Consider the following 15557-nt stretch of genomic DNA (forward strand, 5'->3'; position numbering starts at 1 on the left):
GTTTGCAGTGTTTTGTATACATATCATGTCACTTGGAAGGTGTGAACCGATATTTACCTAGGTGTAACGCAATCGGTGGAGAGTTGGTGCCAACTAATAGTTGTTTTTCTGGGTCATAAGAAAAAAAGAAAAAAACCAGTGTGCACATACACTAGAACGAACACATTACAGTACACAGACTGTCAAAGTGTAGTTAGCAGAAGAGAGAGCGTGAGAGAGAGAGAGAGAGCAGCACGAGACTAAACGAGTTAGAGACTAAGCGAGAGAGATAGCAAGAGACAGAGTGAGAAAGCAAGTAGCAGATACAATGAGTGAGAGAGATGAGAGATTGAACAAGAGAGACAGAGCAAATGAGATAGTGAGAGAGAGTGGGCGAGAGAGTGATATACATATTGACAGAAACAGAGTGAGAGAGACAGAGAAAGTGAAAGAAACTAACAATAGTAATTTATTATGCATTCCCAGCCACAAGAATAGCATAAACGTATTTGAAAACATTCACAATTAATAACAATGGATACATCAACATATCTGTTCAAAAACAAATATTTGAAAAAATAGTGTTTAAAAAGTTCATCTCATGAATATGTCTGATGCCTTTCAATTAAACCCAATAAAATAGATGACAACTGATAATATGAAAAAGAAACATCAGTAGGTCAATATTCTAAGGGGTAATAGCTCTGGTCAATCTCACAAATGGACATCATATCATAACAGAGCAAAATAAAGACCCATGTATTGAATGGACTAAAATGTACATAAAAGTATGGGGTAAATGAAAGAATTACTGACTGTATACCATAATGAAAGGAAGGGAAAAAAATCTAATATTGTGTCATCTACCTGCAGTTTAAGGAGCTGAGCAATGAAAACCACTAATAAATTATTAACATGTCAACCTGTCCAACATGCGTTGACTTGCAGGCTCTCTAGTATTAGTATTTGTGGAAGAAAAATAATAATAAAATAATAAAAGGAAAACAAACTGTCCAATATACAGAAATATACTGAATTGGAACAGCTATCAAATTTATACATGAAAGAACTGAAATGATTTCTGACTCTCTGCTGAGATTTCTGTTTATTAATATACACAATCTTTGTGTCAATCAGGTAAATAATTGAAGACAAGACATAAAGTATATATAATTTTTTAAAAAGATTTTCTGACTATGAATATGTTATTAATCTTCATCAAAAACATGTATTTGAAAATATAAATTAAATGCTACATGTTTAAATTATGACATATATTATCACATATATCCAAATTAATATTACTACTACAGCAAATATACTCTCTCTCTCTCGCTCTGCATAAATCCATTGTCCAAGTCGGAAATTTGTTCTTATGGGTGAGAAACATTTCCACAGTTACTTGTCTGTGGACAAGTAAATTCTGGCCTGTATGATGAAAAGGCTGGAGTTCCAATTTGGTCTGCGTGATGTTTACAGAAACATCATACATCCTTACAGGCACGTAGCATACTGATGTGTTGTGTATTTACGGAAATGCTGAAATTTATCAATTAGGACTGAAACCAGCAACAGCTTCTATGGATACAACCAATGGAAGCAAATAGTACTGGTTTACGTAAAATCCTTTGATGGTTATATCCAAACAAATTTCATTGACTAGAGGATAGGGACTCCCCCGAAATATCCAGTACATTTTAGATGTCATAGATCTATATTGCATGCATTTTAGATGGTGCAGCTTAATAAAAGTAAACATTTTAACAGTTCTGTTTTCCACTATTTGTTCTAACTATGAAAATAAGGACAAGTGGGTCTTTTATACAGAAAAGTACACTTTTTAATTTACTGGCCTACTTAATCTTAACTAAATTTCCTGTCCCTGTTCTCTCTCTCTCCACCAATAGTAAATTCTGTAGAGTTTAGAATTACTGTACAATATAATAATTTGTACAGCGATAACCACTATTTCTTGTATGGTAATGTTCACTTCAAATGAGCTGTGAGGTAGTCAGTGGGATGGATCACAGACCAACTGCTACCTGTGTAAGAGGAATAATAATAAAGAAAATAAATATAAAATATAAAAAAATATTAACAGAACTATTAAATGGGCAAACAAGGAAATGTTATACTCTTATCATTAAACAGTGACAATAGTATTCCATTCCTAAATATTGCTAAAGTTTTAAAAACATGAAAACTAACTTACTATACACATAAGGAAGATATTATCACAATTACAAATAAATCTTATCTAATTTTAAGTAAGGTAAATATGAACACTCCCTCAGTACAATCTGGAAATGTGGATATATTGATAGCAGCATCCTCAAACAGATGAAGCTGCTTGTTCTTTGAATCCATGAAATGGTACTCTATAAACTGAGTGATGATGTCAAGTTCAATGCAAATAGTTACCTGGTATGGTTCTAAATTGGTTGTAAGCACAGTTTTTGCAATGCTAACTTCTGATAAATGAAATTTGCTTTTACAGTTGTGTTGTTACTATCTGGAGGATGAAATGAGGTTTCCTGCAGTAAAGAACTGGACATAGGAGATATAACAGGTCTTATAAATTAATTTAAAAAATGCACAATTGAATTAGTTAAGTAGGGTTCTCAGTAATAACAAAAAACGAAACCAATGAACTAGTACAAGTTTTCCTCATTCAAAACTGGTGATGACAGCCATAACCCAAGGACACAAAATAATTATTTTGTTGTTCTAGGGTTTAACGCCATTTTTCAGCACAAAATAGGCTATACATGGAGGCCAGTATAACTGGTGGAGGAAGAAACCTGGAAAACCCAGGGAAGAATGACCGACCCATGAGAAGCTACTGGCAGGCTTTCCCAAGTACCCAAGCTAGCCAAGCCTTGAACTCGAACCCACGCAGACAGAGGTGAGATGGCAGTGATCTGGAACGGTGAGTGCTTTAGACCACTTGGGGCCCCAAAATAAATAATTATTTAGTTCACTTTTTATGTAAAAACAAATATATATTATATCGATATTGTACCGTTTAAATATTAATATTTCACATTCAATTAAAAAAAAGTTTACATGGAGGAAACAAAGAGTTGATTCGTACTTTAAGAAAAAACAAAACTTTTGTACCAAAACTAAAAAGTACAACCAATAAAACTTTGTATCACAGAAAACACCAAATATATAATACAATAAATTTTAATGCATTTATCTTGCCCAGAAGAAGAAAATTAACCGGGCTAATTTTGAACAGTTATTTCAGATTTTGGCATAAATGATTCAAGAAACATACAAATGATCTTCGTTTTCTTTGTGAGGAACATGTCTGCACAAGTAATGGTTCAAAATAAAGTCTTTCTTAGTGAATTTCACAGGACACAGAGGACATCAGAATACCTACAATGAAAGAACAGTTTCAACAGTTATAATGTTACTGGAAAAGGAAAAGTGTATACATGTTACCCATGCTGCATTTTTAAAAAAATATTAGCTTAGTATTTATAATATTTCTAGAATAGTGATGGAACAATTGATCAAATCTAAATATCAGATTTTACTTTCACTGGTCAACTGTAAAAGCAGTTGCCACAAACATAGTTCCCACGTTTTTCTAAAGATAAATTTCCAGGTCATTTCCAGAGGTTTTCCAAGATGAAATTAATTTTTTCCAGGTTCACATATGACCACTACCGAATGGAATTAAATAACATTTTGGATCATAAAACATGCATTTTTTAAATCTAAAAATATTTCTCTTTCAAGACTCAGAAAAGATGATCATGTACAAAAATACAAAATGTATCACATGAAACAAGTTTGACTATACTCCTATTAACTGGCATGTAAATTCATTTCAATGTACAGATAAAAAATTCAAATTTTACCTAGTTGACCTGCATTATGCTGCTATGTGTTAGCAACATAATGTACATAAATTAATTTTGCTTTCTTTAAGGCCTTTAATTCTAAAGAATTCTATAGCAATATATGCAGGTTATACAATGTAAACATTTAATATCACAGTAGGAAAATAAAACCTGCTAAGTATTAGAATCTTTTCTTGAAACAAAAGCAGTTTAACTCTGAATTTATCTGTGCCAATAAAAACACAAACAAAATTTTTCAAACAACCTAAACTCATTAAGACGATTTGGTTAAACATTAATCATTTAAAAACATTTACAAAAGGGTCGATTTAAACTTTGACAAAAAAGTCTTCAAAATTATAACTCTGCATAAACAACAACTGAGTTTCTTTAAAATGATACTGTCCTTTTGTAATTGATAAACCAGTCCCCAAACCTCTACTGTTACAGGGGCTCATATTGTTTTTGAATATGTAATAAAAGGGATGACAATTTCCAATTTCTCCTGCATTCTATCTAAGATCTGAAACCAATGCTTCAAGCTACATGTCACTGTGTAATAGTTTCCCACCAAAGTTCAGCTCAGTGATTCAACATTTTGGACAACAAATTTGGCTTAAAATGAATAGCGGTCCATTTTCTAATCCAGGTTTCCTATGAATATACCAATCCCATTTTTCACATTCAAATTTAAACTATGTTATATCAACTCATACCTGCATGAAATCAATAGGAAAATTATTTATTTTCTCAAAAATGGCAAGTATGGCAAGATTTATAATCATTATGCCTTTAATCTGCCTTTAATCTGCTGATGAAACTACACCATAGATTAAACCTGACCTGGTACTTGCCATTTGTGTTACTAGTCAGATGACTTCACAACTCCAACAATGATATTGGAAGTCCATTAATTATGTGATATCAACAACAAACTCCTTTGTAATGTTGCTGTACAAAAATTCAATAATATTAAATGAAAGTACCTTTTTTAAAACCAGAAAGAACATATAATTCTCAACATATTTATTTCGAGAACAACAAGAAACCAGACGGTTTCGCAACAATCAGGCCAGTCTGATTCATCTAGCAGAGTGCATGTCAGGGTGGCAGCCACGTGATACAACAAAGTCTGGAAGTTGTTCTTGGAATAAATATAGAAGATTTTGTGTTCTTTTGTTTTTGTATTTTATTACAACCAGTATATGACTTTCATTTAATATTTTTTTCTTTTCTCTACAACATTTAAAAAGGTTGGTTGTGAGATTTGTGTACCTGTGTGACTATATAGCAATGAAAACTGCATGAGTACATTTATTTTGTGTTTCAGCAGATTAAAGACATAACGATTTTAATAGTAGCAATTTCTGAGAAAATAAATAATTTTCATATTGATTTCATGCAGATATGACTTGATTGAACGTTTAAATTTGCGAGGTCATCTGCTAACTGGCTACACTTTGCTGCCACCATTTTTGTCTCTTGTGATGGTAGACTGGTTTTCATACCTTCCCTGTCAGGAAAGATACAGATATCGAGCTGTCTGTGAAGAAAAATAAAAGTCCACTAGATGACTCTAATTCAGTGAGTGCTTGGATTGTCTCAAGCAATATGTTAATGACAAGCACCCAAATAATCCATACCGCAACCTCACAATATTCTGGTTAGACCTCGATAAATCTAACTTGCTATCGATTCAGTTCCGATTCAATTATGTAAATGTTTTGGGTGTCAAGCGGTGGCAGAAAATGTCACAGCACTTACAGTGAAACTTCTTTTCACCTAAGTCATCTGTCCCAAGACTTAAGAAATGAAATAAATTTGTGTTGAATTTGTGCCCCCCCCACCCCTTGCCACTGCATATTGCAATAACCTAGATGAACAAAATGCTTATTTGATAATAAAATGAAAGAAACTAACTTTATATTATCGTCTATTCCTCTTTGATCATCATGAGCAATTTATTAAAGAAAAAACTTTTATCCATGAATTCTGTATATGTCGTACACGCATACTGCAGTATGTATTGCTTATGACTGGTAACACATGACACAATGTTCATTGATGTGAATAAAGATAAATGAATCATGTTTGGTTGCACTCCAAGGTATGCACATGTTATCAGACTGAAAACTGGATCCAACAAAATTAGAAACAAGAGAGCGAGAGAAAGAGAGAGGGGAAAATATCAACTGATTGCTTGAGTTACCTGCCATTTATGCATGACACAGTGAAAGGTGTAAACTAATCAAGATTGTATTATATCCCAGTTAACTATGTGACAGTATCTCACAGATAAAAATAACTATTTGACAATATATTCACTATGAATGCAAATGACAATCTTTCACTAGCATGGCTTACAAAAGGTATTATTAAAACAAGTTATTGCTGTGTATACCATTTACATTGTAAACATCAATGACCATTTGTAAAAGTTATTACAGATTGCAATCAAGCAGAAGCCATGGCAGTTAATAAATACAACTGACAAAGATGCAATAACCTCATTGTTTGAATTTACTGAAAGAATATCAAATACAACAGTTATTTTATAACAAAGCAAGCCCAACCTCAGATTATGCCTTAAGATTCTTTTAAGTGTGCCAATTTAAAAAAAAAATATAAAGTTGTCCAACATAGAAAAATCAAATATAAAGTCGTCCAACATAGAAAAATCAAATTTGGTTATTTTTACTGTTATTCATGTGAATTCTGAAAATAAACTGAAACAATGGAACAGTTTTTAAGTGACACAATCTAGTGTTTTGTGCAATCAATGACCCAGCATCTCCCACAAGATTTTGAGGAGAAAATAAAAATTATATCATTTGATGATTTTGTGAAGGCCAGAAAAGAAGATGATTTTGCCCACAATACGATCATTAACATGGATGACACGCTAGTATACCTTGACCTCATTCCTGGATGGACTGTTGATAAGAAAAAAGTGTGAAAATTTGCATGAATTGCGCAGACAAAATGTCTTACTTCAGTCTTTGCAGTTTCCACTTCAGGAGATGAGTTGTCTCCAATGGTAATTGTTAACAGCATGAGGAAGCTTAAAAAAAATATTCATGCACCAAAAGCATGGATCGTATGTGTGCAGGAGAAAGGTTCGGTTGATGCAGTGGATTAAAGTGTTTTCTCTCAAGAACACACTTTAATACATTTTAAATTTGAGTGCATTGCTGACATGTAATTTTTGAATGATTTAAAAAGTGTCCCACAAACTAAAACTCGTAAAAACATACAGTTCAATAAAAATATTATTTTAAAAATTAATTCAACCTGTCCCAATATATACTGTAAATATGGTATTTTCACCATTTTTAAAAAGAATAAGAAAAGGAAACATAACTATCATTTTAATAAAGTGAGGTCCAAGACTATTAAAATAAAATTGTTGTTGATAGGTTTTTCACTAACCTGCCATGACAGAACTTTAAATCCAATTGCAGATTTAGCACAATGGTGGACACTGTCATCCCAGGGGATATTCTCCCAAAACAAACTGCCAGTGTTCAGCTAAAGAAAAAAAATAAATTGTAATACATGAACATCTTGATAATTAATGGAGAAAAGAGATACATACATTGTCCATCTTATCGTTAAATCAATCACACTATTGATGCCATGACAGATATCTGGATAGGTTGACAAAGGAATGTAGAACTAATATTGTTATAATATGTATTTATATTTATTCATCAAAGCTATCCTGTGCACATCAATTTGAAAAGACAATTCACAATTCATTCAGAAAGTCTATTGAATTGGCCACCAAGTATATAATTTACGTAAAGCTTTCTGTATGGCTACCACATACCTGAACTGCAAAATATACTAATTGTTGCAAATGATTATCTTTACAGCTACACTTTTCCTTATCTGAGAAGTCCTTTTTTATAATCATAATATCAAATAGTTGTGTTTCTATCTTAAAATGTTTGCACAAAGACATACAGGAATACTGCAAGACACATGCATTGAAGTTTAACAGAAAACATGATTATTCTATATATACATTCTATATATACTTAACATCTATAAAAAAATGTGCATTAAAATGACCAATCGATTTGATAGAACAGAGACCTCTGGTAAGACAATGCTGTTACACCTCACTAATGGAAAAAAGCAGACTTAATAAGTAGTATTTTTAGCATGATTATTTCAGTAATGTGATTATCCAAATACTAAATGCTTCGCTTTTGCCCACTACAACTGGACGATCATGAGGCTGGCTGAATTGCTTAAGCAGGTTATAGTCTTTCAGGTTTCTACAGGTCACTGTTGTTAAAACTTGCACAATGTTATAGTCCTTTATCTTCTCCAGAAACGTACATTTTAAAATAGATAGAGTTAATATAATGGGTGACAAATCCAATCGATGATACTTTTCTGTTCTTCACTCAAAAGAAACAAATCTTTTTATGGCATGCTCAAACTAGTTGGCTAAAAAACTATTAGAAGTTTGAAAGTGGATTTCTTATGTAATGTAACCTGTTTACTGTTTAGTTCCTGAAGTGTTTTGTGTACATCTGCACAGTATCTTCGACTGTCTTAGCTTTGTGCCAGTCCTTGATTTGTGACTCATATCTCTCGCAACCTTGCATGCCTGTTTCAAAATCATTATGCCATAAACTGGGTCAATACCTATTTTTGATAGTGACAGTAAGTGCTGATTAAGAAATATCTGATGAAATAAAATATAAATATGTACCATGATTACAATAACAGAAAACAAAACAAAAATGTCCAGTTTAAACTAATGCCAGAATTGCAACAAGTTTGTTGTTCTGGAGCGAGCATTGGATGTTAAGTCATGGCTTCAGGTTATATTGGGTTTCATCTTTTTGAGGAAAGCCAAGACAGATATTGTTATGAAGGCAAAGGCAATGCAAAACTTGGTTACTATAACATACACTTTTTATACTGTGTTAAAGTATTCTCGCACTATCCCATTTGCTTGTACCGCCCTTTTAATTTTAAAAACAGAAGGCATCAAGGATACAAAAAATGCACAAAACCTAGTTCATAGATTTATAATTTCCAACCTGATTGTCACAAGGGTTCCAAAACAGTCAACTTGTTGGCATTTTGAATCTCTAGCAACATTGTCACCATATCTCCTTATGTGAGTCTATGTTCACAAACAATGTATGTGATGTAGTTCATCCTCTTTAGAATCTGAATATTTCCATAATTTTTGGATTTACATCTCTTTGAACACATGTATATACAAGATTTTTTCCTATTTATTTGTACAATTATTTTAGAAATATTAAAACTAGAAATTGCAAATATTGGATGTAAATACAGTTTTGGCTTAAATAAACTATTCAAGATTGTTGTATGGCTTAATGCCATTTTTCAGCACACGATAGGCTATACATGGCGGCCGGTATTAATGGTGGAGGAAGAACCCGGAAAATCCCAGGAAAGAACCAATGACCCTCGAGAAGCTACTGGCAAGCTTTCTCACATACCCACATTGGCTGATTCCGAGATTTTGAGACTCGAATCTACGCAGACAGAGGTGAGATGGCAGTGATTCGCAACAGAGAGCGCTTTAGCCCACTTGGTCACTCAGGGCCCCCTTTTTCTAGAGATAAGAAATGGACAGCAAACAGTCTGTTTGATTACATCAGAAGCTTCCGTTTGCATTGAAATACCAATAATCTGACAGTGTTAGGGACCCAATGGTGTCAATCAGGTTAGAAATTATAAAACATTGAATGAAATATCAAACTTCTGTGAATTTATTATACCCTTGATGCTTTTGTTGTTAAAATTGGTAGAGGTTACAAAAAATTGGGTAAATATGCTAACAGGTACCCAGGTACTCACCCGTTGATAATAACCCAAGTAATATAATGTACAACCGGGAAGCCATTAAAAAAAAAAAGTTTTCCAAGTTCAGATTGAGACACAGAATAACGATTACAGTATGAAGCTTGTGTTGTGTGATCATTTATTCATCGTCAAAGGGGCTTGTATGGTTCCTTAAAATTTACTTGTCACACACGTACTATATAATAGTACAATGTGTGTGTGTGTGTGTGCTATTTGGATTTTTAACATAGCTTTAACAATTTTTCAGTCATATCGCTGCGATGTCTGCATCATGCCACAGACATGTAGCATGATGTCCGACCCAGTCACATTATCCTGATACCAGGCTTACCAGTGCTAACACTAACCTTTTAATGCTGAGCGCCAAGCGAGGCAGCTGTTAGTACCAGACTCGGCCAGGGATCGAACCCATGAACTCCCTCATCCGAGGCGGACGCTCTAACCACTAAGCCACCGGAATGGTCTATAATAATACAAGGGAAGATACTTCTCTCTTTTCTTGACTAAATAAAATTTAAATATGTACTACAATTCAAATAAAAGAAAGCGCAATGGAAATGTCCAGTTTAACTAATGCCATTATTGCCTCAAGTCTGTGGCCCTGGAGCGAGTGTTAGCTGTTCAAGTCAGGGATGCTGCTCACATGTTTTTAACTAGACCCTTTTTATTAGCAGGAAACCTAAGTCAGATATTTTTTGTCACGGCAAATGCAACACAGAAACGTGGTTACCATAACATACACTTCTTCTACCATGTTAGGAAAAAAATGAACAATTATAAAGAATGAAATTTTTAATTTTATAACATTAAAAAAAATCAAATAAAAATTCACTACGTGTGTAAATGTGTAACTTGTGCGTGATTTATTTTACATGAAACAGTTGGGTTTCTTGAATCTGAAACAACTTCTCACGATTCATTCTATTTTTATACTACATATATAGTGGACCAGTCTAGACTGAAATCAAATGGTACTAGATATTAATAAAACAAACCAAAAATCGGGATGTATAGCTGTGACTGATGGATGTTATACGATTGAAATTTTTTAGAGGAGAGGGGTTTTGTTAAACTTAAAAACATACTGCACTGGACCGTCATTGAGGGATGAACCATGGCAGGTTGAGTATAATACAACAATCATGATTTGTGGACTTCATGACTATTCACGAAAAATTTTCGAGGGTAGAAATACCAGTACATATATGATGGCTAATCTCAGAGCACCAAGGGTGAGAGGCTCCATATGGAGTGAGTGTTGCCTAGAAAGGTGAAAAGTAACAAGTTGTAATATATGAGTCGGCACGATTAATATGTTAGTATTTGTTTAAATAAAGGTGATATATTTGTTGTGGTTCTCTCTTCTTTTTTCCCCACCTAGCCGAGAGTAGCTTCAAAACGAGCAGAGCTTGCCGACTTGAAATAATCAACTGTTCAAAGATTGTTTGATGCATGTCAGAGATTTCAAGGTGTTCAGGTGATAATTGTTAAAAGTATAACTTGTGGGATTTCTTTGACAGGTGTGTTTGGAAATAAAAGGCAGCCATCTGAATTTCATTAAAAGAGCACACGATGTACTAAACATGTAGCACCCACAATCAATATTTATCATCTACAAAGAGATTTATTACCTGGAGTACAGTAACTATGTTTAAACCATGGTACATAATGGCTCAGGGATAAGGGTTATTTTTTTTGCATGATGCCAATGAATTTACTAATCCATACCAACTCTCCGATGTATTGTTTAATGATATAATGCAGGGGTCATGGTTTCTAATCAAAGCCATAACTGCAGACCTGCCAACCCTGATGAGTCCCTCTCAGTAAGGCAGTTGATTTTTTCCCTAAAGTTTGACTAGTTTTCAGTATTGTGTAACAAAATACCATAACCTGTTATTGTAAAGCTGGAAAACTAATTAAAAGTTCATTATTCGGAATGTGCAGTGATGATAAACATTATGTTCAAATGAAAAGTTTGTAAAGTAAAAGTAGACTTTATTTACCACTAGTAAAGTTGCACAAATTTTAGTTCCAAACCCAATGGAGCTCAATGGCTTGTTGATATCTCTCAAATTGATGTAATTCTTGTAAATTCTTTTTTCCATTTCATATGAAGATGGCAATCATATTTACTGCCATGAGTCATACTCAAATTGGCATGTGATGTCCAATAAACATAACTGTGTCCCTTCCAGCTCTTATTCACAAGAATCTGAATATTCCTTTTTATTTTTCTGTGTTAATTATTAGCACTTTTCAAAAGGCTTATTTCGCCTTTTGTCTTAAACATGCATCTCTTGCTGGATGCAATTTTTAAAAAAAATTTTATGATCAACAGTTTGATCATGTAGACACTTTCTATGAACAAATATGTGTAGTTTAAAGCATCTGATGTGCTGCTATGAAGTTAGTCTGGTTCTCTGACCAATTTCACTACTTCTTATACGAAACGCAGATCTAAATCAAACATGGATGAACAAATTTTCTGGATTTTACACAATGATCATTTTTCCTTAGTTTTTGCTTGCATGCAGTAAGTCCGTATTTAAGGGTAAATTTTATAAGACTTACAGCAAAATCGTGAGAGTTGGCAGGTCTGGGATAGCTGGACAAAAGGAGGTATCAAAATATAAATTTACTACATCTGTAACTGGTGACCAAATGAAGCGAACTTTTTGTATCAGTTAAATTAACGACAAACAAGCTGTGAATTTTACTTTAAAATGACGCAGCAGATCTTCTTGGAATATGTCCAAAAACATGAGTTGTAGAAAAAAATTAAAGTGGAGCAACGTTCAAAAATTACAATGCATATAAATATTATATTTGCCCCACCCCACCCCAAACGGTGTCTGAAAATAAACCATGACAGAAAACATACCATAATTACAGTAACTACTAATCCACATGAATTTAGCTGACTTGTGGTGAAACTTTTAACTGCAGATCCAGGTAAGTAACAAAAATAAAAGTACATTTTTCATACAGTTTTCTGTAAGTATGTCTTGTAATATATATATATATATATATATATATATATATATATATATATATATATATATATATATATATATATATATATATATATATATATATAAAGAACAAGATGGCCACTAATCGCTTAACCGGCTTGAAGCAGCTGTTCCATTTTTTAGTGCCGTTTTCACGATATTTGTGCTTGTTGCCTGTTTTCATCTTTGTTATTGTGTTCATTATGTATTGGCTGTTAAATTTGTATGTGTTTCTTCATCTCCTTGTTTTGGAAATGAGAATAATTAGACTTTTTCTCAGCTGTCTTGCTCCACTGTTTTTGAACAAACCACCATCACGTGATACTCGCCTGTCAACCGGTTTATGCTACGATGGAAACTCATTAATTGCTTTAAATGTTCACTCCTTGGCTCTCCACACTACATTGTGCTCTAGACTAAACGAACTGGGACTACATTTATCATTACCTAAATGTAAACAGAAGCAAAAAAAGAAACACTGTTTCAAATCTGGCTGGCGTAGTACAGGAAGAAGAATTCCAGTTATCTCCCTTATTTCGACACAATCATTAAAAAAAAATTTGACCATTAATTTAGATAACCTAATTTAAATCCCAATTAATTTGTCAACCTTTGTGTCAACTATCCAAGAAATACCTCTGCACATTGCATTATTCAATGCCCAGTCAGTAGGACCACTGGAAAAATGCACAGAAATAGTCAATTTTATCAACGACGAAAATGTTGACATATTATTCTTGACAGAAACATGGCTAAAAACATCAGGCGATGAGCCCAAGTGTGCAAATCTAACACCTACTGGTTACTCAATCAAGTTGTTCCCTAGTAATTCTCGCGGAGGTGGAATTGCTGTCATCACAAAGAATTCCATGTTAAAACGTCGGAACTACACTACGGCATTCAATTTCGACCACACATTGTTTGAACTAGTCCAAACCACAGTCACACTGGAGCAAATGCCAGTCCCCTTTTTCTGTCTTTACCACCCTCCTCCTTGTAGAAAAATCAAGCTGGCTGACTCTCTCTTTTTGGAGCAGTTTCCAAATCTCCTGGACTATGGAAATTCGATAGGTGGCAACCTAATTGTTCTTGGAGATTTCAACTTTCACTTTGACTGTCCCAGAAACTCAAATACATCAAAACTCCTAGATTCCATTAATGTTTTCAACCTCAAGCAGTCAGTTAACCAATCCACCCATAAACATGGTCACATTTTAGACTGGATTCTTCATAGACCCGATGATAACATAATCTACAGTCCTCTCTGGTATCCCATGACCTTGCATCAGATCACCTCTGCATTTTATGCCATCTTGACGTTTCAATCCCTAACCCTCCACCTTTATCTGCTACTAAGAGAAACCTCCGTATGATAAATAGAACCAAATTAATGCATGACATTCAAGCTAACCTAACAAATTGCTTACCTCCTACCGCAGAACAACTTGATAACTGTCTGTGTTCATTACTTGACAAACATGCCCCAGCTACCAAGTGCAGAGTATCAATTAAAAAGTGTTCTCCATGGTATAGCAGTGTTAGGGACCAGCTTCACACTGCTAAAAGAGACCGCCGTAAAGCTGAGAGGCTCTGGCTTTCCACCAGACTCACTATTCATAAGCAAATCTATGAAGTCGCTAAGAAGAATGTCATAAATATAGTCCCTGCAGCGAAATCAGCCCACTACACTACTAAGATTATGGAAAGTTCCAGCTGCAAAGAGCTCTTCGAGATTACTAACAAGCTAATGTCAAGGAACAAATCAACACCACTTCCAACTACCTTCTCTCCAGTCGACCTTCCGGACATGTTTGCAAATTTTTTCCATGACAAAGTACAAACCATTAGAGATAAGCTTGACACCACAATTCAACTGACTCATCATCACCATACAGTGGGGATACAGAACTTGAGCGGCAACCATTAGCAGCATTTGAACCTGTCTCTATGGATTTTGTACGTACAATTGTGATGAAGAGTGCACCAAAGTCATGTGAACTTGATCCAATTCCAACATCACTGCTGCTTGAGTGCTTAGATCTAGTATTGCCTTCACTAATTGATGTTATTAATACCTCTCTCTCATCTGGGGAATTCCCATCATTTTTCAAAACTGCCATTGTAAAGCCTCTGCTGAAGAAACCAACACTAGACCATAACGATTTAAAGAACTACTGCCCATTTTCTAATCTCCCATTCATTTAAAAAATCTTAGAAAAGGTTGTTCTATTCCAGCTTGTATCTCAATCTGCATATCGCCCTTGCTACAGTACTGAAACTACTCTTTTAAAAGTAGTTCATGACATTCTCTCTGCATTGGATAGCGGAAAGATTACAGTCCTCACCCTCCTTGATTTGTCTGCAGCATTTGACACAATAGACAATGATATATTACTTCACCGTCTCCAGCATGTATTTGGCATTCATGATACAGCCTTACTGTGGTTCAAGTCCTACTTGGTCAACAGGACACAAATCGTATCTGCAAATAGAATACACTCCAACCCAGTTGATCTATGTTGTGGTGTTCCACAGGGGTCTGTTCTTGGACCTGTTCTCTTTATTCTGTACACTCAGGCGCTCTCAAGTGTCATAGATCATCATCCAGTGTCTCATCAATTGTACGCTGATGACACACAAATATAAAAAACTAGCCACCCAACTGAAGTTGAAGCTACCTTCCAAGGTGTAGAGAGGTGCACTTCTGATGTGAAATTATGGATGACTTGTAACAAGCTGCAAACGAATGATGATAAAACTGAGGCCATTCTGATCACAACACAAAGACTTTCTCATTCGCATCCTTTACCTAAAACAAAAAATATCAGCAACGCTAACATTAAATTCA

At 34.3% G+C, this 15557-nt stretch overlaps 1 long non-coding RNA gene across 3 annotated transcripts; it reads right to left on the reverse strand.

Moving 5' to 3' along the window:
* Positions 1-427: 427 nt before the first annotated feature.
* On the reverse strand, positions 428-11995 carry LOC149800847 (uncharacterized). 3 transcript variants are annotated; one of them, XR_016420567.1, is made up of 4 exons: positions 11702-11995; positions 7266-7364; positions 3263-3366; positions 428-2021 (listed from the first exon to the last, which is right to left on the reverse strand). It is a non-coding gene; the product is annotated as an uncharacterized LOC149800847 (long non-coding RNA). The 3 variants fall into 3 exon arrangements; XR_016420568.1 differs by adding an exon at positions 8343-8457 and having other exon boundaries at positions 428-3366; XR_016420566.1 differs by having other exon boundaries at positions 428-3366.
* Between the last annotated feature and the right edge of the window lie 3562 nt (positions 11996-15557).

This window comes from Sinohyriopsis cumingii, chromosome 4 (assembly GCF_028554795.1).
Source record: "Sinohyriopsis cumingii isolate HCF-2022 chromosome 4, ASM2855479v2, whole genome shotgun sequence".
NCBI classification, from domain to species: Eukaryota; Metazoa; Mollusca; class Bivalvia; order Unionida; family Unionidae; genus Sinohyriopsis; species Sinohyriopsis cumingii.